This window comes from Lutra lutra, chromosome 1 (genome assembly GCF_902655055.1).
Source record: "Lutra lutra chromosome 1, mLutLut1.2, whole genome shotgun sequence".
In the NCBI taxonomy this organism is placed as follows: domain Eukaryota; kingdom Metazoa; phylum Chordata; class Mammalia; order Carnivora; family Mustelidae; genus Lutra; species Lutra lutra.
In genome coordinates this window covers 136,813,532-136,841,332 of record NC_062278.1, presented here as the reverse complement: position 1 = coordinate 136,841,332, position 27,801 = coordinate 136,813,532, and the positions used below count along the sequence as shown (strand labels likewise).

At 34.8% G+C, this 27,801-nt stretch overlaps 2 protein-coding genes across 7 annotated transcripts in view; one reads left to right on the top strand and one right to left on the bottom strand.

The window, feature by feature from the left end:
* TBC1D5 (TBC1 domain family member 5) overlaps window positions 1-27,801 on the top strand; it is a 560,004-nt gene that overhangs the window by 32,869 nt on the left and 499,334 nt on the right. For 2 of the 6 annotated variants that reach the window (XM_047737628.1, XM_047737665.1), the window contains exons 2-3: window positions 14,690-14,748; window positions 22,014-22,076. The exons of 1 other annotated variant lie outside the window; for it this stretch is intronic. The gene's annotated coding sequence lies outside the window, so the exon portion shown is untranslated. The remainder of the gene's footprint in view (window positions 1-14,689; window positions 14,749-22,013; window positions 22,077-27,801) is intronic. 3 more of the 6 variants (XM_047737636.1, XM_047737648.1, XM_047737657.1) reach the window with 2 other exon arrangements.
* The window catches only part of LOC125102189 (uncharacterized), an 83,441-nt gene that overhangs the window by 35,993 nt on the left and 19,647 nt on the right, over window positions 1-27,801 (bottom strand). The window lies entirely within an intron of this gene.

Genomic DNA, 27,801 nt, shown 5'->3' with positions numbered 1-27,801 from the left:
GAGAAAGTTATGTATATACAATATAACATTAAAGACAATGAAAGGATAGAATGTAATTATAAAAATGAGAATTAAATAAGACTTTAGAAAGGTTATGAAATTGGTTGAAAAAGGAAAGAAAAAAAAATTAAAATTGAAAAGACTAAAGAATCATGAGGAAAAAACCCATGAATTCTGTATATTGTTTTCCCCTAACTCTGAAGTTTTGTATGTCTCTGTGACTGGGAAACTTATTCTTGGCCAGGATGTTTTTTGCGGATCTTCTGGGTGAGCAGTTTGTTGCACTGATTTCTCAGATGTCTTTGCCAGGGCCAGTCCTGCACTGCCCTGCGTAAGTGGCCCAGGTTGCTTTGTGTGGCTTTTGTTCCCTGAAGGCTTCCCCCTCAGCTTTAGAGGATGAGAATGAAAATGGCGGCCTTCCAGTCTCCAGTCCTCGAGCCGAAAGCTCAGGGCCCCACTCCTCAGTGCACCCTCAGGGAAAAGCAATCAGTCACTCCTGTCTCCCTGGTCTTAGTCCACACTCCATGCTCCACTGGCCTGTGACTGAGTGTTTTTTTAATCTCAGGCACATGACCACGTTTTTGAGTCTTGAAAATCTGCAGGATCCTGCTGTACACATGTGGACTGCTGGTCCCAGGGGAGATGGGGGGCGGTCTCATCCTGGTTCCACTGCCTGCTGGGCTCCTGCTTGGAGAGCCATGCCCCGGTTTGTAGTTTATGGGAACGCTGAGCTATAAGCCCACTCCTGGGTTTGCTGATTACAGCTGGCTTTGCTGCTCTGATGCCTGGGAGCTCTGCTGCACTCACATAACCCTGGTCATCCTGTGACCTCCAGGATCCAGAGACCACATTGTCCCACCTAGGATTCTGACCTGCCTCACTACCTTAGTACATTTCAGGCAGGGACATCCCTCACCAGAGCAGATGTCTAGAAGTTCCAATTTTGTCCTTTGCTGCTATATCACTTTCTGGTGCTGTGTTACGGAGGCTCCCTCCCCACTGTGGTCTATCTCTCCATATACTGCCCCACCTCTTACCTTGCAGAAAGTGGTTGCTTTTCAATTTGTACAGTTGCAGCTATTTTCTTAGATCTCCTGTTGAGTTTGCAAGTGTTCAGAATGACTTAATAGCTATCTAGCTGTATTCCTGGGACCAGACAAAAACTAAGGTCTCCTACTCCTATGCCATCTTAGACTCCTCCCCATTTTTAAAACAGTTTTAACTGCTATAATTCACATGCCAATCAGTCCATTTATTTTAAAGTGTACAATTCAGTGGCTTTGAGATTTCCACAGAGTTGGTCAGGCATCACTACAATTAGTTTTTAGAACTTTTCATCATCCCTAAATACGGTTTGTGCTGCTTAGCTATAGGCTTTACCATTTCTGCAAAAAGGCTATTGGAATTTTGATAGAATCTGTAGATTACTTTGAGTAGTATTTATATCTTAAGAATATTAAGTTTTCCTACTCATAAACTTAGAATATCTTTCCATTTATTTAGGTCAACTTTAATTTCTTTCAGCAGTCTTCTGTAATTTTTAGTGTATAAGTCTTTCATTTCCTTGGGTAAATTTATTTCTGGTTGTTTCATTCTTTTTGATGCTATTATAGATGGAATAACTTTCTAAATTTTCTTTTTTGCATCGTTCATCGCAGATACACAACTGATTTTGTGTGTTGAAATTGTACCCTGCAACTTTGCAGAAATTGTTTATTTGGTCTACTGGCTTTCTTGTGGATTCTTTTGGAATTCCATTTTATATATAGGATCATTTCACTTGTGAATAGAGATAGTTTTACTTCTTCTCTCTGAATTTGGATGCCTTTTACTTTTTAAAATTTCATTGTCTAACTGGTCTGGCTAGAATTTCCAGTAGATTGTTGAATTGCAGTAGTAAATAAGGGCATCCTAGTTTTTTTCATGATCTTAGAAGTAAAGATTTCAATCTTTCACCATAAGTATGATGTTACCCTTGGAGTTTTCATAAGTGCCTTTTATCCTGTTGAGGGGAGTTTCCTTAATTCCTGGTTTTCTAAGTGTTTTTATAACGAAAGGGTGGTTTGAATATTAAGTGCATTTTCTGCCTCAGTTGTTAGGATCATGTACCCCCCCCCTTCATTCTATTAATGTGTATCACAATGACGAATTTTGTTGTGTTGAATCATCCTTGAATTCCTGGGATAAATTCCACTTGGTCATGATGTACGTCCTTTTAATATTCTGTTGGATTTGGCTTGTTAGATCTTAGTTGGACATTTTTTTTTAAGATTTTATTTATTTGGCAGACAGAGATCACAAGTAGGCAGAGAGGCAGGCAGAGAGAGCGGGGGTGGGGTGGGGGAAGCAGGCTGAGCAGAGAGCCCAATGAGGGTCTTGATCCCAGGACCTTGAGATCATGACCTAAGCGGAAGGCAGAGGCTTAATCCCCTGAGCCACCCAGGCGCTCCTAATTGGACATTTCTGACTTATATTCAGAGTATAATGATCTGTAGTTTTCTTTTCATGTGAAGCCTTAGTTTCTCTTTGGTATCAGGGTAATGCTGGGTGCTTAGAATGAGTTGGGAAGTTTTCCCTTTTCTTTCATTATTTTTAAGAGTTTGAAAAGAATTGGTATTAATTCCTTAAATATTTGATATAATTCACTGGTGAAGCCATCTGGTCCTGGACTTCTTTATTGGTAGGTCTTTGATTACTGATTCCATCTCTAGTGGCTTAGGTCATTTGAGGTTTTTCTTTTTCTTCTTGAGTCAGTTGATGTAATTTGTGTGTTTCTAGACATTGGTCCATTTCTCTGAGTTATCTAATATGTTGGCATAAAATTGTTCACATTATTTACTTCTCTAAGGTCTATAGTAATGTTTCTACTCTTTGATTTTTGTAATTTGTGTCTTTTCTTTTATAGCTAAAGATTTGTCAGTTTCATTGATCTCAAAGAACAGCTTTTGGTGTTGACTCTTTTGTGTTTCTTTATTTTACTTCTGATCTTTATTATTTCCTTCCTTCTGAAAGCTTTGTGTTTAGTTTGCTTTTCCTTTTCTTAGTCCTCAAGTGAGGTTACTGGTTTGAGCTCTTTCTTCTTCTTAATGTAGGCATTTACAATTATAACACCCATCTGAGCATGATCTTGCTGTTTCCTGTAAGTTTTGATATGTTGTGTTTGTTTTCATTGATCTCTAATTTCTGATTTCTCTTGTGATTTCTTCTTTACCAATTGGTTGTTTAGGACTGTATTAGTTCCCATGTATTTGTGAAATTTCCTTCTGTAGTTTTTGTCTAGTTTTATTACATTGTGGTCAGAAAAAAGATAATTTGTATAATTTCAGTGTTTTGAAATTATTGAGACTTGTTTTATGGTGTAACATATGGTCTTTCCTGGAGAATGTTCCATCTGCACATGGGATGAATATATTCTGCTATTCTGTAGAGTGTTCTATATATAGCCTATTAGGTCTAGTTGGTTTATAGTGTTGTTTATGTCCTCTATTTTCTTATTGATCTTCTTGCCAGATGTTTTATCTGTTATGAGAAGTAGAGGATTGAAATCTCCAACTATTTATGTGGAACTGTTTATTTTTCAGTTCCGCTGGACGTTTTTTGTTTACTTTTTACAATAATTACAGAAAAGGAGCACTTGCCTCTGCCATTTTGTTATGTGCTTCCTGTATATCTTACTCCTTTTTTGCCCCTCCATTACTGTTCTTATTTGTGCGTTTAATTGATTTTTGTAGTGAATCATTTTGATTCCCTCCTCATTTCCTTTTGTATATATTTTTAGATATTTCTTTGTGGTTACCATGAAGATGACTACTAATGTTCTGAATTTATTACAGTCTAGGTCAAATTGGTACCAGCTTAACTGTAATGCATACAAATCTCTGTGCCTATGATACCTCTGTTCTCTCATCCTTTTTAAGAGTTTTTAAGAGTTTTAAGAGTTTTTGTCTCTGGTTATGTCTTTATACATTGTATGCCAGTACCACAGATGAATAATTTTTAAAAAAGTATTTTTCTTTTAAATCTTGTAGGGAATAAAAAATGAGGCTACCAGTAAAAAGTACAATGATAGTGGCCTTTTATTTGCCCATGTGTTTACCTTCTTTGGAAGTCTTTATTCATATGGCAATGAGTTATTTTGTAGTGCTTTTCATTTAGACTAAAGATTCCCTTTAGCATTATTTGTAGTATGGGTCTAGTGGTAATGAACTATGTTAACTTTTTTTTTTTTTAAGTGGGCTCCATACCCAGCGTGGAGCCCAGAGTGGGGCTTGAACTTATGACCCTGAGATTGAGACCTGAGCTGATATCAGGAGTTAGATGCTTAACTGACTGAGCCACCAAAGTGCCCCTATCTGGGAATATCTTAATTTCTGTCTCATATTTGAAGGATGGTTTTGCCTTATACAAAATTCTTGGTTGACAGTTGTATTAGGCCGGGTTTTCCAGAAAAAGAGAATCAATAGGGTGTGTGTGTGTGTATGTGTGTGTGCACACACGTGTGTACATGTGTGTGCATGCACGCATTTACTTAAACATTTGTTATAAGGAATTGGCTCAGGTGATTTTGAAGGCTGAGATGTCCCACGATCTGCAGTCATAAGATGGAGACCCAAGAAAGCCAGTAGTGGTGTTCTAGTCAGAGTCCGAAGGCCTGAGATCCAGGATTGCTGATGGGTTGTTTTAGTCCGAAAGTTGGTAGGCTCCAGATCTAAGCAGAACCAGTGTTTCAGTTCAACTCCAAAGGAAGCAAAGGACTATAGATCCAGTTCAATGCAGTTAATCAGGGGAGTTCATTTTTACTCAGTCTTTTTGGTCTTTGATTATCTGGATGAGGCATACCTACCTTGTGGAGGGCAATCTGCTTTACTCAGTCTACCAATTCATTTGTTAACCTCAGCCAGAAACACCTACACAGACATATCTTAAATAATGTGTGATCAAATGTCTGGCCACTCTGTGGTTCAGTCAATTGACACATAAAATGAACCATCTCAAGGTTTCTTCTTATAGTACAAATTTGTTATCCTACTGCCTTCTGTCCTCCTTGGTTTCTGATGAGAAATCAGCTGTTAACCTTATTGAGGCCTCCCTGTACTTGATGAGTCACTTCTGTTGGGCTGCTTTCACGATTCTGTCTTTGGGCTTCATTAGTTTTATTAGAATGGGTCTCTGAATTTATTCTACCTAGCGTTCAACCTTCTTAGATTTGTAGATTCATCAATTTCATCTAATTTGGGAAGATTTTTCACCTCTTTAAATAGTCTGTTCCTTTCCTTTTCCTCCCTTTGGGACTCTCATATTGTCTGTGTTGGTCAGCTTAATGTCTCAGAAGGTTTCTTAGGTTCTGTTCACTTTTCTTCATTCTGTTCTCTCCTTCTCAGATTCAGCAATTACAAATATCCTACATTCAGATTCATTGATTCTTCTTCTGCTTGCTGAAATTGCTCTTGAGTCAGCCTAGTGATTTTATTTTTTTTCCATTGTAGTTATGCTTTCAATTTCAGCATTTCTCTTTGGTTCCTTTCTATAATTTCTCTCTTTATCGATACTCTAATTTTGCTTATATATTGATTCTATGAATTGTTTTTGTTGTTTTTCTTGTTTTCTTTAAGCTTTTTGAGCATATTTAAGACTGTTGTTTTAAAGCCCGTGTCTAGTAAGTATGATGTCTGGATTTCCTCAAGGATAGTCTTATCAATTTTCTATTGGATGGGTCATTCTTTCCTGTTTCTTCCTATGCCTTGTGATTTTTGTTGTTGTTGATAACTGGGTATATGGATATCATAATGTTATAACTCTGTAAATCAGTAGTCTCCATTTTCCTCAAGGTTTTATGTCTTTTTTGTTTTTTAAAGGCTCCAGTAGTCCATTTTGTTGAGTGATTTTTTTCCAAGTCTTTTTTTTTTTTTTTTTTTTTTTTTTGCAAAGACTTTATTCCTTGTCACGTGGGGTCAGATAATTCTCTCGATTTAGTTTGTGTTCATCCAAGTTTTGACAGACTGCTTTGAGTGCCAGAAACTAAAACAAAAACCAAAAAGTTCTAAACAAATGTAAGAATACCTTTCCTGGGGTTTGTAGATTGACTGTCAGGGCAGTCCTTCACTTAGGCAGATTTGCACTGAGCCCAGTGGTCATTCCAAGGTGGAAGCTTAGAGATCTCTCAGGTCTTTCCTTCCCTTCCATTATCTTCCCTTCCCTTTATTTATTTATTTATTTAGGACAGGGCAAGTGAGCACAAGTAGGAGGGAGGGGCAGAGGGAGAAGCAGACTCCTTGCTGAGCAGCAGCCTGATGTGGCTGAGCCCGTCCCGGGACTCTGGAATTGTGATCTCAGGTCTTTTCTCAGCATACTTATTGTTGTGGGTGTACATGTTGTCTTCATAGTTACATCTGTACCCTTAATTTGTCAAAGAAACACTCCCTAGCTTTTGCTCCTGTGTCTTAGGTAATTTATTGTATGTTTAGATAGTAATCTTTTGTTCCAGGCATTTTTAAGTTGTCAGTTCTGCTTGCTATGTTTTCAAATGACTACTGGCTTTTTGGCTTGAGCTCTGAGTTAGGTGAAACAGACATGAGTATCTTGCATCAGTCCTTCAAGTAGTACCCAGACAGGTGAGAATAAATATTCACATGAATTTGTGAATAAAATCTGTTCTGCTGTCTCTGGGAACAGGGTTCTATACTAGGAACATAGATTAAAGTTGCTCCTGTGCCAGGTTTTAAAATTGTCTTTTTCTTGATTTGTCACTTGCTTGGTCGTAAATCTTTATCTGTTTTCCCTAGTTTTAACAACTTGGTTCTGATAGTTAGTGCTTGTTTTTTGACATTTCTGTCAGGTGAGAGTACTTGAAGTTCCCTACCTTGTCATTTTGCTGACTTTGTTTTTCATTGTGGTTTTGATTTGTAATTTTCTGATGACTAATGATGTGCATCTTTTTAGGTGTTTATTGGGCACTTATATATATTCTCTGGAGATTTGTTTATTTAGATCTTTTGCCTGGTTTTTAATTGGGTTGTCTTTCTGTTATTGAATTTTGAGATTTTTTTTTTAAGATTTTATTTATTTATTTGACAGACAAAGATCACAAGTAGGCAGAAAAAACAGGCAGAGAGAGAGAGAGAGGAGGAAGCAGGCTCCCCGCTGTGCAGAGACCCCGATGTGGAGCTTGATCCCAGGAACCTGGGATCATGACCTGAGCCGAAGGCAGCGGCTTTAACCCACTGAGCCACCCAGGTGCCCCGAATTTTGAGATTCTTTATATATTTTGAATACAAATCACTTATTAGATAAATGACTTAGAAACATTTTATTTTGTTCAGTGGGTTGTCTTTTCACTTTGTTGAAGTGTTGAGCTGTACACTGAAGCACAAAAGTTTTAAATTTTTAGTGATATTTAGTGATATTTAATTTTCCTTTTGTTACTTGTACTTTTGGTGTCATAGCTCCAAACTGTACTTAAGGGGCAGGTGGAGAAAAACAAGAGAGTAAACTACTGGTATCTGCTATTAGAATGACCATTGGTTATGTGCATGTTTTGACTTTTGAATGCTGATTGTAGGTGTCAATTGTGTAGAATTATGGTTAGGTTTCTCCTAGTTATAATCCATTTTACCTGTCATTATTTTCCCTTGGTCGTTGTAGATGTTTTCTGTTACATCTGTCCATCATAGGCCCTTGTCTGAGAATTGATGCTTCTGCTTCAAGGGTAGCTCTGTAAAGCTTTATAGTGTTTGTAAAGTAAGACCATCGTATTCCTAGTACATATAGCTGTTGGGAACATAGGTAGACCCCTGTGCTAACCTGGGCTAAGCAGTTTTTCAGCAATTTAGAATTGTTGGAAAGAAAAGATCCAAGTTAGAGTCTATTGGGTTCTTCTTCTAGACAAATGTGCATTACTGAGGCATGGACAACCATGGTTATCCTATGATCATAGAGAAACAGTGGAGGGGACTGGTGTGCAGAGAGCAAAATGAAGCCTGCTTTCAGAGAAAAACTGTCTGTCATCTTTGAGAGGCAGTTTAGTTCCAGAGGTTAGAATAGATTTAATTCTTGGCAGCTTTGTAGTACCTGATTTCCATCTCCCACTGTAATTTCTACTTGTCAGTTCTGTGAGATACCTTTATTTCTTTTTAATATAAGTTCTCATTTTGGGCTAAGTACCTTTGTATATGTTTTTGTTATTGGCACCCAGAAAACTTTGTCTAAGAGAGTGGCATGTTGAGATGAAAATATACACTGAGTAAACAGAAGGGAGTGAGGAGACCATTTCCTGTGAGATGTTGATATAATATTTTAACTTGTAATGCTGGGCAGTAACACAATGGTGATGATTATTTTTAATGTGGATTTGAGTGCTTACCTGTGATTTAAATTTAATTAGGCATCTGTTTTATATTGCTTATGTTCTTTGGTGTACTGGCTTTCTAATTTAAACAACTTTTCTTTGAAAATAATAGAGTGAAAATAATTTAGTGTTATCTGTAAAATTGAACATATATGTAACCTGTGACACAATTTCCCTTCTAGTTTGTACATCATCTTCTTGTATGTGTGCACCAGGGTATGTGCTCAAGAATGATTTGTTAGATGCATTATTTGTTGTAGTGTAAACTTAGAAATACTCAAATATACAGCAGTAGGAGAAAGGATGAAGTTGTGTGTACATTAACATGTTCATACAGTCATATATTGAAGTGTTGTAGAGTAGTGCAAATGAATGACCTATAACCACATATAATCACACTGATTACCTTAGAAACATACAATATTTAGTGAAAACTAGTGTGTCTTCTCTGAAAAAACACATAACCAGGCTTACCTTGGAAATATTGCTTGTTTGGTTCCAGAGCTCTTTAATATTTAATTTAATAACAAAGTAAATATTGCAAGAAAACAAGTCAAATGAATATTTTTGGTTTCTCAGTGCATATAATAAAAGTTTATACTGTTGGTGGCAACGCAAGTTGGTGCAGCCACTTTGGAAAATAGTGGAGATTCCTCAAAAAATTAAAAATAATTCGCAGACCTGTACCCCTGGGGATAAAAATATATGTTTATAAAGCTGTAAAAAAAAAAAAAAAAAAAAAAGAAAGAAAGAAAGAAAGGATGAATCCCCAAGTTTTGTAGCAACATGGACGGGACTGGAAGAGATTATGCTGAGTGAAATAAGTCAAGCAGAGAGAGTCAATTATCATATGGTTTCACTTATTTGTGGAGCATAACAAATAGCATGGAGGACAAGAGGAGATGGAGAGGAGAAGGGAGTTGAGGGAAATTGGAAGGGGAGGTAAACCATGAGAGACTATCGACTCTGAAAAACGATCTGAGAATTTTGAAGGGGTGGGGGGTGGGAGGTTGGGGGCACCAGGTGGTGGGTATTATAGAGGGCACGGATTGCATGGAGCACTGGGTGTGGTGCAAAAATAATGAATACTGTTATGCTGAAAAAAATAAAAAAAAAAAAAAAAAAAAAAAAAAAAAAAAAAAAAAAAAAAAAAAATTAAAAATAGAGCTACCCTATGACCTGTCAATTGCACTGCTGGGCATTTACCCCAAAGATACAGATGTAGTGAAAAGAAAGGCCACATGTACTCCAATGTTCATAGCAGCAATGTCCACAATAGCCAAACTCTGGAAAAGCCCAGATGCCCTTCAACAGATGAATGGATAAAGAATATGTAGTCCATAAACGCAATGGAATATTACTCAGCCATGAGAAAGGATGAATACCCAACTTTTGCATCAACATGTATGGGACTGGAGGAGATTATGCTGAGTAAAATAAGTCAAGCAGAGAAAGTCAAATATATGGTTTCACTTACCATAAGGGACATAAGGGATAACATGGAGGACAGTAGGAGAAGGAAAAGAAAAGTGAAGTGGGGGAATCAGAGGGGGAGATGAACCATGAGAGACTCTGGACTTTGAGAAAAAAACAAGAGTTTTAGAGGGAAAGGTTTGGTGTAATGGGTGAGCCTGGTGGTGGGTATTAAGGAGGGCCCGAATTGCATGGAGCACTGGGTGTGGTACATAAACAATGAATCTTGGAACACTACATCAAAAACTAATGATGTACTGTATGGTGACTAACATAACACAATAAAAAAAGTTATGTTTATACTATATTATAGTCTATTTAGTGTGCAATAGCATGCCTAAAAACAATGCACATACCTTAATTAAAAAATACTTTATTGGGACGCCTGGGTGGCTCAGTTGGTTAAGCAGCTGCCTTCGGCTCAGGTCATGATCCCAGCGTCCTGGGATCGAGTCCCACATCGGGCTCCTTGCTTGGCGGGGAGCCTGCTTCTCCCTCTGCCTCTGCCTGCCATTCTGTCTGCCTGTGCTCGCTCGCTCTCCTCTCTCTCTGACAAAATAAATAAAATCTTTAAAAAAAAATACTTTATTGCTAAAAAAATTTTTATTGCTAGAAAATGTCAACCATTTTCTGACTTTCAGTGAGTCATAATCACTGATCACATATCTCCATAAATAATAGTGCAAGAAGTTTGAAATATTTCAAGAATTACTAAAGTGTGAGACAAACACAAGGTGAGCAGCTGTTGGGAAAATGGAGCTGATAAACTTGCTTGATGCAGGGTTGGTACAAATCTTCATTTTGTTTAAAAAAAAAAAAGTATCTGTAAAGTGCAATAAAGTGAAGCACAATAAAATAAGCTATGCCTTGTAGTATGATTCTTATTTTAATGGGGGAAGTTCAAAACAAGTTAAAAACTAAACATAGTGTTTAATTATACAAAAACAGGGTAAAATGTTAAGGAAAAGTGAAAGTATGATCAAGAAAAAAATTAGGATAGTAATTTCCTATATGGGATGTGGGGCACGTTAGAATTGGGGATGAAGACACCAGGAACTTAATAATGTTCATATTATACTTTTTAGGAACGAGATGAGTTGATCATATTTATAGATATCATATTTATTCTCTACACATATCGAATACCTCCTTAAAGCTAAAAACTTAAAAATATGTTTGGTATAAAAAATAATATATATATTTTTTACAAAAATAACCATCATAGAAACAAACTCAGCATTTCTAAAACTTGAAATAATCACAGTCTTTTAAAATCAAGTGTTCCTGCATGGCTCACTAAGTTGAGTGATAGACCCTTGGTTTCAGCTCAGGTTGTGATCTCAGAGTCGTGAGATCTTGCCCTGCCTTGGGCTCTGTGCTTAGTGCAGAGTCTCCTTGGGACTCTCTCCCCCTCCCCTTCCCTCTGTCTGTCTGCCTTGCTCACACACATTCTCATGCTTTTTCTCAAATAAAGAAATCTTTAAAAAGAAATCAAGTGTTCTCTCCACACTTTGCTCTTTATTTGCCTCATACCACCTTCTCAGCCTCCAAGTCTTAAGGGTTACTTTTGACTTCTTTATCTTCAGATTAATTTATTGACTTAACTTACAGGTATCTAAGTGCTACAGATATTGTAATAAGCAAAACTTATAATGAGCATTTTCCTAAAATAAATGAAGCAGTCTTTATCTTTTCCTCTCTTCTAACATGAGGTAATTCAACAGGTTCTTTCCATTCCTATCAATACGCCTAGGCGAATCTGTGTTTTCTGTTTAGAGTCCCTGAATTTCAAGTCCTTACATGCCTGTACTGTTTCCTGACTGGCTTTCCTATCTGTATTCGTCCCTCTTTTTAGTTCATTCTTCCTCCTCCTCCTCCCTCCTTCCTCCTCCTCCTCCCTCCTTCCTCCTTCAAGATTTATTTAATTATTGGAGAGAGAGCCCGTGAGCGAGCTTGCAGTAATGCCAGAGGGAAAGGGCAGAGGGAGAGCGAATCTAAGCAGACTCCCTGCTGAGTGCAGAGCCCATCAAGAGGGCAGATCCCATGACCCTGAGATCATATCCCAAGCCAAAAACAAAAGACACCCAACCGACTGAGCGACCCAGGCACCCCTTAGTTCATTCTTCTTACTGATACAGGATTCATCTTCCTAAAGCATTTATTGATCATTTTTACACATTTCCTCAGAAACCTGGGGTAATAGAATGTTGAGGTACATTTTCTTTAGGCAGGGTACCAATCTTCTACAAACTATTTTTTACCAGGGGTTCACACTCCTATTTGGGGGCAGGAGGTTAGGGGGGAGACACACAGGTACCTCTCTTACTGGCTGCTTCACCTTAAGGCATGGGGGTGAGAGGTGTGGAGGTAGCCTGCCTGATACTCTTACTCTTTGTGCTGCTGATAGCCTTCAGACTTCCTCTAGCTTCAAATAACATAGCTTTTTTGTATTTGGGATTCTCAGGGAAACTCCTGTATTTTGCAGCAAATGTGGTAGTTTTTTTGTTGTTGTTTGTACTTCAGTTAAGATTTTGTTTTCTGTATTTCTGGTATTCCTCTTAGTTTCTGGTCTACCTTCTGGTTTTTTAGTCTGGTCAGCACTGGAATCATTGTCCGTAGAATCAACATTTCATTGTGCCACTGTCTTAGACAAGGTTCTTGTGGTGCCAGTAACAAATTCGTACAAGACTGCTTAGCCCAAAGTAGAATTTATATCAAAAAACAACAAAAGCATTTCATAGAACTGATGAGCGGGAATTGCAATTGATCTTTACAGGAAGTTGGAAATCAGGGACCATGTATTTGAGATCTAATTTCTGTAGATTTGGTATGAGATAGGGAGGCTACAGTGTGAGTCGAGTCCACTATCTTGATTCAGTCTGATTACCAGTTTTAAAATCAGTTTGCTGAGTAGATTCCTTTTTATATAGGAAGTTTGGTAGAAGATATTTCCATCATGGAAGTCCAGTTGCATATCTTTAGCCTACTTTTATATGTAGATGTGACCAATTTATAAGTGTTAGAGGAGGAACCTTCTACAGGTGGGGACATCAGTTGAAACAAAATACTCTAAAGTATGCTATTTAAAACTCTTTAGGATATTGAAAGTTTTATGAAATGTGGACCAAAGATCATAGTTTTGAAGCTTCTAGAAAAAATAAGTTTTATGAAGTTAGAGTTAATTCAGTATACTAATACTAATCAATGTCAAGAAAAATTTATTAGCAAAAAAAAGGGAAAGTAACATGAGAAGGGTATAATGTAAGTCAATTTCTCCATTTACAGTTAGGGTTTTTATAATTTCTTGGAAGTAGCACACATGTACCTTTTTTCTTGAGTTGCAGTGGCAGTCTCCTTTTGGAAAGTTAATGATTTTGCTGGAAATATTTTAATTGGTATGTTATCAAGTTCTGGCAAGGATATTTGGAAATCAGAGGTATTATATGCTGATGGTAATATAAATTGATAAAGCTGTTTGGAGAACAGTTGCACAGTATTCAGTAAAGTAGAAAATATATATGTATATACTTTCATGTATGCCTTAGAACAGTGTTCTCAACCAGGGCGTTGTTACCTCTCAAGGGACTTTTGGTAATGCCTGTAGACTTTTTTGGTTGTCACATCTGTGGAGGCATCTACATCCATTTTTAAACCATGGGAATTTATAAAATTTCAATAAAAAGTCAAAGACAACACTAGCATTAACTGTTTGTTAACTGCCCAGGGAAATACGCTGAAGATGCAGAAGGGAGCACTGCAGGTTTGGAAGAGGTCTGTAATCCTCCTAAAGTGCCATCTTTTTGATGGTCTGGATTATTGAACATCAAGGATGATGCTAAAATGTCCTACAGTTGACAAAGCAGACTCCCACAACAGAGGATTATTCAATCCAAGATGCCTGTAGTGCCGAGGTTGAGAAACCTTACTTTAAAGAATAAAGTTCACATGTTTTTATATTGTAAACATAGAGGTTTGCTCAAGGATGTTCCTTAAAGCCTTGTAATAGTACAAAATTAGAAACAGTCTAAGTGTCCATTAGTGGACGATTGGATAAATAAGATGTGGTCTGCATATGTGATTCAGTACTTCATAATAGGAAGCTTCATATTAGGGTACTATTCATAATAGTATTCCCATTATAAATTAATAGGAAGTACTGAACCACATACTGTTGAAAGGAATGAAGTAGAGGCTCCTGGGTGGCTCAGTTGGTTAAGTGTCTGCCTTTGGCCCAGGTCGTGATCCTCAGGTCCTGGGATAGAGCTCCTTGGCTGACTCCCAGCTCAGCAGGGAGTTTGCTTCTTTCTCTCCCACTGCCCCTCCCCCCAACTTGTTTTCTCTCTCTCCCAAATAAATACAATCTTTTAAAAAAAAAGGAATGAAGTATATCCATATTAGTAGATCGCAAAGATAATGTTGAATGAAAAAGCAAGTGTTTTTTTATACCATTTATGAAAATTGAAAAAATACACAAAACATGACTCCTTCTGCAATATGTAAATAAAAATGTAGAAAATATAAAAGTACATGCCAGTTTCATGACAGTGGTTGCTAATAATGAGGTGAAAAGAAGGAAATGGCACTAGGAATGATGAATAGTAGACTTTAACTTTATCTCCACTTAATTCTTTTGTAAATATGCATAAAGTGAAACAAAGGTTCATATTTATGGACTTTGAATTCACACTGTGAGTGTCATTTGTTATAAATTCTGGTTGGGAAATGTAGATATTTGTAATATTATTACTATTTTTTTTATAGTTCCAAAATTTCTCAAAAAAAAAAAACAACTTACCTAATGAATTCCATTTACACCTTTATCAACATTTGGGTTTCATGGCACTTAGTATAGCATGCTTTTTCTTTTTTCAGTTCTTTCTGCTCAAGAAGTTAACTTGGTTTCTTATGGAGAGAAGTATAACTATTTTAACGTATTCGTTGTTTATTTTATTTATGTTTATAGTTGTGGAGAAGCTATATTAACAGCCATTAACCAGTAAGTTTGTGCTTACTTCACAGAAGTAAAAGCCATCAAAAAGAACTCCCAACAACTGTTTATTTTTTGTGTATTAGAATATATAGAAATAATTGGGCTTTCAGGAGAAACATGAACTATTTCTCTTATTTGGACATTTTGTTGCATTGATTTCTTTTTATTGTAAAAGTATTTAATTATAATGGTTTAATCTTTTCAGTAAATATTCAGTAGATTAAATTTATCTAAGTGATTCTAGGAACTTTACCCAAAAAATGTACTTTAAAATCTGAACTCACATTTTCTGAATAACTGTGAAAATTTTTGTAAATGTTATTAAAGAGAGAAGATGGATATAATGTCCAATATATATATTTTGGAACATAAAGATCAATTTTTATATGTGATAAAGTATATTCATAGTAAAATGAAGTGGAGTTAGTGCATGACCTATAATTTTTTCCTTAAAGTGATATCGTCTCAGATACAATGTAATTAAAAGTTATAATAACTATTCATGATACCTTTGAATTTAAATTATGTCAAATTAAATAACTTAGATTAAAATTGCATTTATAATTATATGGAAGTTTATAATTTTTAAACAAAAAGCATTTACCAAAAATTATCCCAAAGTTTAGAAAACTCACTAATTTAAATTTAAAAATTTAAAATAACCTTTAGTTAATGATTTTTATTTACTTTTCTTAGAACTTAAATGCAAAAATAATAACCCATATTTCCTTACATGTAAATGGCAATCCATCAAAAGGTGACTGAAAATTAATGACTTTATTTTAAAAGATACAGTTCTTAAAATTTTAGATTAGCTGTAATTTTTTTGTTAAAGGATTTAATACAAATGAGAAGAATGGCTTAATTATAAAATTCATAAAGATAATTTAAATTCAGAATATTTAATTTAAGATAATTTACGCTCAAATGTATAATTATGAATAGTTATGACTCCTAACTATATAGAATTTGAAATAAGTCCTATAACCTTTTTAGATAATTTTCATAATTAGGTGAGAACAAGGCATGAACTATCTCCCATTTGATTTTCTTGCTAATATTTGCAATTTAATACTAGAGTTATTCCTTAATTGCTGAAAAGGAGTCATCTATAACATGGTTACTAATTATTTTTCTGTAATACAATATGTAATTTTAAAGATTTTATTCAAGAAATGAGTTGGTTAAAAACTTGTAACAGAACAGCTTATTAATGCTGTATATGTAAAGGTAGAGTTAATTCTTTGGTGGATTCAGTGTTTATGAAAAGAATAGCTGATTAAACCTAGGAATTTTTTAGAATTAACTTTCCTTCATGTGTAAATATCTGTACTCCTCCAATAAAGGCATGAAGTTCTGGTTTGAGCAAAAAGGTGAGACCTTTAACTGTGCCCTTTTTAGTGCTGGCTGTGTGAGGAAGTAGTACAAACATTGTGCATTCGTTTCGAGTTGAATTTTAGGGAGATAATATGGAATGGGAGAGAATTAGCACAGTTATTTTAAAATAATACCCACTGCTGAAGAAAATTAATGATTGCCATTAGCTGTTTTGGGTTCTCTTCCCAATATCCCATATGTATGAGTTTATTGCCTGTTTGGGCACTTATTAGGGGTGTTTTTGTGGGAAAACTTTTGATTCTCTGACTTAGGATGTAGCTATCTGTAATTTTAGTTATTGAGTATCCCTGTAGTAAGCTCAAGGGGTGCAAAGTACTAACCTTTATTTTCCCCCAATTTTAAACCATTTACAAATGTTTATGATGATGAATTTTGGCTTTGTGGCTTTTCATGGCTGCTGTAGAATATCTTTGATTTGCTTTTACTTAAATATTTTAAAAGACTGTTATTTTTAGTATTATCTTAAAAACTTATTTACCTATTCACTTCCATGTTTTAAGTAAGGATCAGGAAGTACCAGTGAAAAGCTTATAATTATGGGAACATTTTCTGCATATGGGTTTGTGTGTATATGTATGTGTGTATATATATGTAATTTTTTAAAGCCTGCCTTTTTCTCTCCACAGAGAAGACTTGAAGCAGCTGAGAATACGCACAAATTTGATTATAAATTTGAATAAAAACTCAAAAAGGCACCAAGGGATATTTAATTTTTCTTTGTATTGGAATGATTGGTGATTAGTTAAACTTGGTGTGGTTTATCAAAATTTCAAATTATAAGGGTGTGCCTGGGTGGCTCAGTCAGTTAAGCATCTGACTTTTGGTTTAGGCTAAGGTCATGATCTCATGGGCTGGGAGATTGAGCCCTGACAGACTGCACCCTGAGGGTGGAATTAGCTTGAAGATTCTCTCCCTCTGCCCCTCCTTCCACTTGTGGGATTGCCAGTGTCGTGCTCTCCCTCAAATAAATAAATCTTAAAAAAATTTTTAGTTATAAGGCCAAATATTCTCAGAGTCTGACCCCTGAGTCTGGTTGAAACAATGCATTAAAAAAAAAACAACCACCACCAAAACCAAAAAACTTCAGCGTGGATTTCCAGCTTAAATCCATCTTTATTCTAAACCACAAAGTTAAGGTGTTTTGTGTCTTTTATATGCTTAGGCATTAACTTTGAATCAATACATCTATGGAATAATTTGGAGAAAACTTTTCTATTCTTTAAGGACCTAGCCCCTGAGCTTTTCAAAAGGCTTTCTGCCTTTCTCCTCCTTCACTCACTTACTAGATGGATGTTTTAACTGCTTAGCCCAGTTTTACTTTCTATTTAAATTATTTATTATTATTAATTATTTTTCTATATCCTGAGATGTAATACCATATGAATCTTATTAAGGTTCAATAAGCAATTAAATTTTTAAAAATCTTGCTGAATTGTTTGAATTTAGTGGCACTGAATCAAATAGGTTAATACATCATTTCATTTAGTTTATTTGTTATGTATGCCTAGTGATTGTCCTTTTAGTTGCATGTGATGGGGAATGATGCTAAGAAGCAGCTGTTGATTAGATTTTGGATATCTTTTTCTGTTTATATTGTTACATTTAATTTATATATCTTTTCTTGTATATTTTTTGATGCTGTTCAACATGTTCTTTCACTCTTTAAGCTTTTAGCCATTAGTGTATCTGTTATATAAAACCGAGGTCCCATCAGGTTATTGTGATGCTTCATTTAGATATGTGTCATATATTTGAAAAATGATCAAAGATTTACAGAGGTATTAGTTATGATTCTTCATCAGGTGATGTGATGCCTTAATTTCTGTTTTTCAGGTAGGTTTGAATTTATATTTGATTTTTGCTAGGTGTCTGAGCTGGGTCTTTTAAATGAACAGCATTTAGAAATAAAAGAATCTGTTCTGCTGAGAGGATTTGCCGTGTGTGTGTGATGTATACATGTGTGTTTGTTTCTTATTTGACCAAGTTTTAGAGTGCATGGACCGTATATCTTTTTTATTTGCTGTTTTGGTCCATTCAGTACACATATTAGTAGTTTTAGATATACCAGTTGCTTGCCTTTTTTCCTGTTTTTCTGCTTTTTTATATGATAGCAATAGGGGCTTAGGAAATTGGATCACTGTAGAAAATGTGGAGAACTTCGAGGTGTTCCAAATTATGAGACTTAGAGACAGCAAGTCTCTAACAATGTAAGAATACAATACAATAACGATGTAACAATGGTGTGTATATCCAGTAAATAGCTCTGGAAAATTCAAGACAATGCAAGATAGTTGTAAGGATATAAGGAAGATGTAATTTCTGTTAGAGGTATCCATTATATAAGTAACCAGAAAAATGTGCAATAGAGTAGAAAAAAATTGAGAAATACAGAAAGTAGAAGGATTTGTAGAAGCATGAAGTACAAATGATTAGTTCTACAGAGTGATATGAACAAAGTAATCAATATGTCAGAGTAAATTGTTAGGAATGATGGATGTAGCATCTGGCTAGGAGTGACTTGTATAAAGCTGACAAATGTGATATGTGAATGTTAGTAAGTTGAAAACAAGTTGGGCACAGAGAAGTTAGCTTCTTACTACCAACTAAAGGGAAACCTACAGGTTTTGCCCCAGTTGGGAGAAATACAGCTCAATTATAGATTTACCTCCACTTTTTTTTTTTAAATTATGAGCAAATTCTAAGTAAAAATGTAAATTGAAGCTTGAATCTAACTACTTTTATAAGGTGCTTTTCCTCATCTAGGCCAAAATCTTCATGAAAAGTAATCATAAGTGGGGCACCTGAGTAGCTCAGTTGGTTAAGCATTTGCCTTCGACTCATGTCTGGGTCCCAGGGCTCTGGGATTGAGTCCTGTGTCAGGCTCCCATGTCAGTGGGGAGCCTGCTTCTCCCTCTGCCTCTGCCCTCCAGTCGTGCTCATTCTCTCTCTCTCTCACTGTATCTTAAATAAATAAATAAAATCTTAAGAAAGAAATCATAAGTATAGTATGTGTTCATTGTAGAAAAATTAGAAAATGGGGAAAATGACAGTTATAGTTCCCAAAGCCTAAACCACTATGATCACGTAGATTAGTTCCATTCTTTTGAATTGTATATGATCTGTCTTTCTCTGGATATAGATAAATTATGTGCCTATGTGTATGTATAAACATATATATTACATGTAGATTAGTTCCATTCTCTTGAATGGTATATGATCTCTGTCTCTCTCTGGACATAGATAAATGATGTGCCTATGTGTATGTATAAATATATACTGTGTATACATATATGTATGTGTTCATATAATATTAAATATCATTTAATATATTATGAACACTTCTCTGTATCAGTAAAATTGCAGAGTGTGATATTCAGTGACTATATAGCATTCTATTCTGAGATTATCCCTAAATTTATTTAAACATTTACTTAAACATTTAGGTTTTCTTTGACACATATACACACATATGTACATGTACCAATAATTTGCAGTGAACCACCCTTCTGAGAAATTTTGAGCGCATCTCCTATTTTCTTTGAAGAGTTGTAACCTCCATTGCAGTCTGTATCTTACAGTTTGCCCTACAGAATTCATTTTACCTGTCTTCATAAGAAGAACCCCAGTTTTATAGCTGGGCATTATTACCAGTGTTGGAGACTACATTTCCTATCCTCCCAAATCGTTAGGTGTGGCCAAAGGACAAAGCTCTGGTTTATAAACTGTAGGCTGAAATTACACAGGAGAGTTAGAAGGGAGCAGGGTAGGCCTTTTCCTCCCCCTTTGTTTTTCTGCTGCCTGCAATGTACATGTATTAGCAAGAGTGCCCATAGTCTTCTTGGAGTGTGAGGCAACTTGGAGTAGAAACAGTATGTAGTAGAGCAGAAAGGTGGAAGGAACTTAGGTCCTCAATATTTGGAGCTGCCACATCAGCTTTTGATTGTCTATTTCTGGACATTTACATGGGGAGAATTCTATCCCTTTTTTCTCTCTTGTTTAAATCATTATATTATTATAACAATATTTTTTGGCTTGGGAAGGATATGACCTAATCCCATCTGATAAAGGATATGATTGTTTAATACTGTATGTAGTAATGTAATAGGTTAACTATAAAGAAACATGCACTATGTCATGGTAGATTCTGGATATATGTTGCAAACAAAAATCTGCTTTAAGACTGGAGAGAGATTAATTGGTACTGAAAGGAAAGTACTTAAAATGATACATAATTTCTGGATGTTTTTGTTAGCTATATTGCTGAATTTTGTTCCTAAGTGCTTTTAATAATTATCACAAATATTATTTCAGAAAACACTTTGTAGCTTTTGGGCAAAAGCAAACAAAACCCGTTCCCAAACCCCCAAATCAAAACAACCCACAAAACTAACCACAAACCATTGAGGATTGTATATTGTATCTGAATAATCCCTTCAAAAATTCCCTATGAATTTTTAATATTAAATATCTTGGGTAGTCACTTTGACAAAGTCAGTTCATAAATGTAACCTTTAATATTCTCTTAGTAACTTTATTGGAAGAATTTTGACAAATGAAAAAAACATTTTTGTTACTGTAAACTTTTTTTAGTATTCTAAGAAAGTTGTTCATAACTTTAGTGAAAGAGTAAAGGATACACCTTTTGAAAATTAAACTTTTTTTTGAGCAGTGTTAGGTTTACAGAAAAATTAAGTAGAAAGTGTAGAGTTCCCACACGCGCCTTTCACGGATACACAATTTTTTCCCCCAGGGTATTCCACTGCCCGTAATGTTATACATATAACAAGAGACTTTACAAAAGTACAAAAATTTGTACTATTTTATAAAAAGAAAACCATACACAACTAAAAATCCTTTTACTCTAACCTAAGAAACCTAACTTAAGAAAACCTAAGGTTTTTCCCATCCTCAGCTCTATTAACATTTGAAGACAGATAATTCTTTTTGGGGGTCTCTTTTGTGCATTATAGATGTTTATTTAGCAGCATCCCTGGTCTCCACCCACCAGATGCCAATAATATTATCTACTTACAACAACCGAAAATGTATGCAAGCATTGTCAAATGTCTCTTGGGAGGCAAATTGTTCCCCAATTAAGAACCATTGCTCTAACCAATTTATAATATTTTAGGATTTGCTGTATTTCTTAGGTTGAGTTCAGAATTAAGGGGTCTGTAATTCAAGGAACCTTCACACAGAAGTTGTGAATCTTCCCTTATACTTGGGGACCATAGTCTTCTTTTCAAATGTACTATATTGTTTGAATTTATCTGTAATGTGTCAAATAACCCATTTTATAGTTTTTTATTTCCTTGTGGAAGGTTTTCATAGTTTGGGATCTACTATTTATGGATTTCAGGAGTACTGTACTGTGGGTAGATACAAACTTTAAATGTCCAGCAATTTATGAGGTCAGTTGTGTTTGACTCTTTGTGGTGCTCTAATTAGATTGTCATTATATTCAAATTGTAACAGTTAAGTGATCTCATGTATTCTATCAAGGACTTTGAGCTTCTCAAATAGAGGATAGCGTTAGATGTCAGCCAATCATTTTGTCCTTCAGAGTTTTTTTCCTTTATATCTGAAATCCTGCCAATTGTAACAGCTTGTGTGTCAGTTCCAATAGAGGAAGCTAGCCTCTGTTAGCTTGTACTTAGTCCACTAAAGACTTCTTAAAAACTTTATGTAGTTTACAAATAATAATGTCCACTTCCAATTGGTACCTTGTACAATTATAAAACCTTGTTTGCTAGTGATGAAATCTCATCTGTAATAATTAAGAATATTCTTATTGTTCTATCTCTGCAGAAAATTTCTAAAGACTTGGTGAAGATAAGAAAACTATCAGAAAGGCAGTGGCACCATTATCCTGTAAGTATTGCTTTGAAAAAGAAGTTTAAGAATATTTTAAGGGCACCTGGGTGGCTCAGTTGGTTAAGCCCCTGCCTTTGGCTCAGGTTATGATCTCAGCGTCCCAGGATCGAGGCCTGCATCGTGCTCTCTGCTCAACAGGGAGCCTGCTTCCCCTCTCTGTCTCTGCCTGCCTCTCTGCCTACTTGTGGCCTCTGTCTCTGTCAAATAAATAAATAAAATCTTAAAAAAAAAAAAAAAGAATATTTTAACTATCCAGTTGTTTGGGGGAAAATATGTTAGGTAAAGATAATATATGTAAAATATAGAGCAGGATATATTATAATCGTATTAATAATTTATAAAAACTAATCCAATGCAGTCCTTTAAAAATTGAGAATGTGTTCTTATGTATTGAGATGAGGATTTTGCCAATAGCACTGAAAAATATTTCTAATTCTAACAAGGATTGATCTAGTTTATGTACATTTGCTTATTTAAAACTATCAGAATCCAGAAAATCATTGTAGTTTTGTAGGCTTGTGATTTGTTTGGGTGACTTATTGTTTAGGTTATTTTGCAGAATTATTTATTTGCTGATTTATTTATGTATTTCATTATTTATTTATTTGATTATTTAGTAAATTATTTATCTGATGAATTATTAATACATCTTCATGACATGCTTTAAATTATTTATAACTTAATTTTGAGTTTATTGCTTTTAGAGCCTGCATTGTTACTGACTAGTTTTGATTTTTTTCTTTGTGGTTCTTTAAAATTAAAGTATTAGCTCTAAGGCAAAAATGTATTCATTGCAGTGCCCATGGATTTTTTTCTTCTTTTTTTTCTGTAGTAATTTATGGTAGAAATGAAATTTCAGTTATGCTTTGTTTAGTTCTAAATTTACCTGTTTAGGGTTACTGATGATAGAATGTTTATGTGCCATGTGTATACTCAGTGTAGAGTCACTTACAAATTAATGGTATGGCCTATAGTGTGTAACTGGGATTGAACATGTAAACCTCAGTCCACATTATCCTTTGTATCTCTAAAGGGCAGGTCTGCATTTCTTACTTGCTTTAGAATAACTGATAGAGTCTTATTACTTTATTTTAGAGGCAAATCTATTTTACTATTGGGATATTTTCAAGAAAGTTCAAGAAAGTTCAGAGAAATGAAGTCAAACTTAGATTTGGATCCCTGAGATATAAATTTGACTGATGTAGCCTTTATTTTTTAAAATTCTCATTATATGTGTATTTGGCAAATAGCATGATGTTGATATACCTTTTTATATCAGTCATAGTGACATACTTATTATCATATCATATCCCTTATGGAAAATTTTATACAACTTTATTTTAATGAACTAAAATAGACAAGGACTTTTATAAATGAAAGCTATAATTTCTCTGACTTTAGCTCATAATTCTCTTATGTAAAGTTTCTATTTTTAACCAAATAAAGTATTTCTTCTTTCGTCTGATTCTGTTTCATAAGGTAGTGCAGTTATTAGTGCTCTGTCATTGAATGGGTTTAATGAATAGGTTAAGTAGTTGTTTGGGTAAAAGAATGTCATATGTACAACTTAGTCTTCTGTGTTTGCTTGCAGTGAATTACTGTGTACTTTACAGTTTTAATATTTCAGAGAGAGGCAGCATTGTACAATTCAAGTTAGATGCTGTTTTTAAATTTAATTTGATTGATTTAATTTATTTTTAAATTTTTCTTTTTTTGAGAGAGGGAGCATGAGCAGGGGACAGATGTGTAGTAAGAAAGGCAGAGGGAAAAGGAGAGAGACTCTTAAGCAGTCTCCTCATCCAGAATGGACACTGATGCGAGGCTTGATTTCACGACCCTCAGATGATGGCCTGGGCTGAAATCAGGAATTGGATGCTTAACTGACTGAGCCAGAAGGCACCCAGGATGCTTTTGAAATATGGTAAAAATGGCTTCTGTAGACAGGTTTTACTATGGAATGTAAATTATGCATACACACACACACACACACACACACATTTCTTACTTTGAAATATTGAATATATGAATGTTTAATTGGAATATTGTTTTAGTGTCTTCATATGTTTGCCTTAAAGGAAGTGGTTTCATTTGATTTACATACATGGATTTAAAAATGTGTGTATTATACATATCTGTGATTTCTGTTTTGGAGATGAACAACGACAAATAGTGTCAGATATGGAATTTTATTTCAGAATGTGCTTCTATATGCCAATGTGGACTTCTTTTGAAGAAAAAGCTGCCTCTTCTCCAGTATTAAATAAGATCTTACTATGTTAGTTGTCACAATAATATACCCAGCCACACTATTAATATGCATTTGTGGGGTATTAGCTGTGTTATCCAAGTGGTCTTCATTGGAAGATAAATATAATGTGCATGCACACACATATGCACACATATGGAAAATTTTCTCCTGACATCAAAACAGTTTTTTGGGACTTGTTTTTGGAAGGAGACATCAGTGGAGAGTTTCATAATAATAGCTAGCATTTACTGAGCACTTACTATGTGCAGGTACAGGGCTTATATGTTTTACATGAATTTTTTTTCTTCATAGTGAGATAAATACAGCTATTGTCTTCATTTTATGAACGAGGAAACAGAAACTTGGAGATGTTAAGTAACTTGCTCATTGCCACATACATGGCAGTAAGTGATGGCACTGGGATTAGGACTCACTGAGTGACTCTCGGGTCTTTCTTAGCCCATTACAGATTTGCATGTATAGTTGGTATTCATCAGTATTGGGTGTTTTTTTTTTTGTTTTGTTTTGTTTTTGTTTTTGAGAATGTAGTTCTTTATTTCTGATAGGTTTAGCTTGCCAAGTATAGTCACTTTGTGTTATACTTGGTCATCTTTTCTAAACAGTAGGCAGTACTTGAGCTTCTTGAATTTTCTTTTTTTTTTTTTTGAATTTTCTGATTTGATTATTTTTGTAATCCCATGTAGTGGATCAGAATACATAAAAAGAATCTGTGCCTCAGGGAGTTGTATGGTTTGCCTGGTGGATGTCCACCACTCAGATCTTTGGACTCTTAAGTCCAAGGCCATTTCCAGGGCTCTGTTAGGTCAAGTCTGATTTCCTTATGAAAATAATGGTATTAGCAGGATTAAACACATATTGTTAAAAGAATGATTAAGAGTCTGATGCATGGGCTTTTATAGAAATGGCCACAAATGTACCATTAAATTAACTCTAAATATAGAGTTTAATATACAGTTAACTATTTTAACATGTGTGTAAAAAGGATGAGAAAATAGCCAATTGTAATTTTAAACACTTAAATATAATTATTTAAAAGATTCTATAGAGCCTCTGGGCATAAGGAAAAATGTTGTGAATTTGGTTTGAGGCTAAGAGAATGGGATCTTTCTATTCTGTTTGCTACCTGAAGACAAAGAAAGTCCTTTATTATCCTGGGTCTGAAGCACATGAAAGACATCAGAAAATAGATGAGCTAGGGTTAGTAGAGTTTGGGTGATGTTGGTGTGAGTGCCATAGGTAGCTGCATTTGTATGAACAACAGGGTATACTGTATGGATCAAAGTTTTTAAGTTAGAGTTTCCAAGTAAATAAGTAATTACATAATAAAATCCTCAAAATCTGTGTTTTAGGTAATATGAAATGCTGTAATAGCTAGGATGACCATATAATTTGTCTTCTAATTCAGGACACACTATTACTAGTGTGATAGTAATATCTCACATGCCTGTTGAGTAATTCCTAATACCCTTATATAACATGTACTTAAGAGGAATGTTCATTCATGTACAGTATCTGTAAAAATCTTGATTTTGAGATAAAACTGACTTCTTTTCCAGCATTTATATGTTTTTGTTAGGCAACAAAGACGGTTTGTGGCTATGACTTACCAACTGTGACTGATGTTTCACAGCTTTTGGAGGCTATTTCCAAGAGGAAAGTAAAGAGGTTTTACTATGGGTTTGGCAAAGTTGCTCTGGGTATAATAGAGTGTTCTAAAACTTCTCTTCATATCATACATTATAGGATTGTCTGTGCTCATTTTGCCTTCTAAATCTTTTAATTGGTGGTATATTTAATGTTGTACTAAAAGCTAATCCTATTTGTTCTGCCTTCCAAATTTATAATTTTATGTTGGATGATCCAGTGTTTTCTCCTGCCTCAAAAAAACCACGTTACATGTCGTATGTATTGGTATGTTGGCAGTTTTGCCGAAATTTGTTTTAAAAACAACTCTTTTTCCTTGGTGAAATTTTGTATAGGAAATAGGAATCTCTAGAAAAGGTTTTTGTTGTTCTTGTTTTTGTAGTTTTCTTTTTAATTCCCTCTTAACACATATTTATCTATAATGATATTGCATTATTAAAGTCATAGTTAGATTATTAAAGTTCCAGTTTATTTGCCTCCAGAGCATAGATGATTTAAGTTGAACCATGTAATCACACTGCCATATTTGTGTTTGCCCAGTAAAAAGAAAAAATTCTTGTGCAGTAATTCTTATTCATATGTATATATAAATATCAGAACTCTTTTGTTCAGAAAGGCCTATTATGCCTGGTAACAAAGAAAGAGCTTCCTTACATTCTGCCTTGAGTTTGTCACAGTATAAAGTACTTCATAAAATACTGCTGTAGTTGTAAGAGTAGTAATATAACTTATGTGTTGGCTCTGAGAGTGGCTCCTTTATAATTATGACAAGTGAAAGTACAGCCAAAGGTCACATTAAACACAAATTTCTTTCACACCCCGTCCATTTTGTGGATAGCATGTGAAGTACTGTGGGTCCCTGCACTGATATTTTAGGAGAACAACCCAAGGTTGTTCCTGTGGAAATGTTTCAAATACCTTTCTCCCTAACCTCCCATGCGATTGCTAAATTTAGCATGAATGTATATTTGAATCCTGGACTAATTAAATAGAACCTTATTAAATTTAGAGTTTGCAAATAAAAAAGGGGACTCATACAGTAAGGATTTCTTGGGGCACTAAATAATAGTGACATATGAGTCTTTAATAATACTGAGTATTATAATGCAGTATCTTAATGTTGATGTTGCTCAGTGAAACAGTGAACACCAAACAACATAGCAGCAACAAAAACAAAGTAAAATCCACACCAATGAAATTATGTAAGCATGGCATGCCTATGCATATACAATTTATTGATTATATATTCTATTTTTGACTTTGATTTGACTAAGAGTTGGAATATTAAAAAGATTATGTATAGGAAAGCTGTCAAAATTATATAAAGAGGATATACGTATGATCTAGAGTGGTTATCAAATCTCTTTAAGTCATTCTCTTTATACCATATAAAAAAATATAGGCCACAGAAAGGATGTTTGGAAGAGGATAAAATTGGCAAGTTAGTTTTTTTTTGTATAATTTGTAAGCGTTTTATGTTTTTGAAACACTTTTTTTCTATTTTTTTTTTCACTGTAGTACGCTCTTTGCTATAAGACTTCTAGAGTAATGATTTCTGAATAAGAGCGTGCTGCCTCAAAAGGGGAATTTTGGAAATTATGTTTTTGTTTGTCACAATATTGTGGGAGAATTTTGGCATTTAATGTATGTAGCTCAGGGTTGCTATGTATCCTACAATGCATGGGGGCAGTCTCAGACTCCAAAAGATGGTCCTGAGTACCATGCACCTTCTCAATATCTGCTTGCTTAAAATTCTCTTAAAAGATAAAGTGTAGTATTTTCATGTTTGATAATGCTGACAACGTTTTG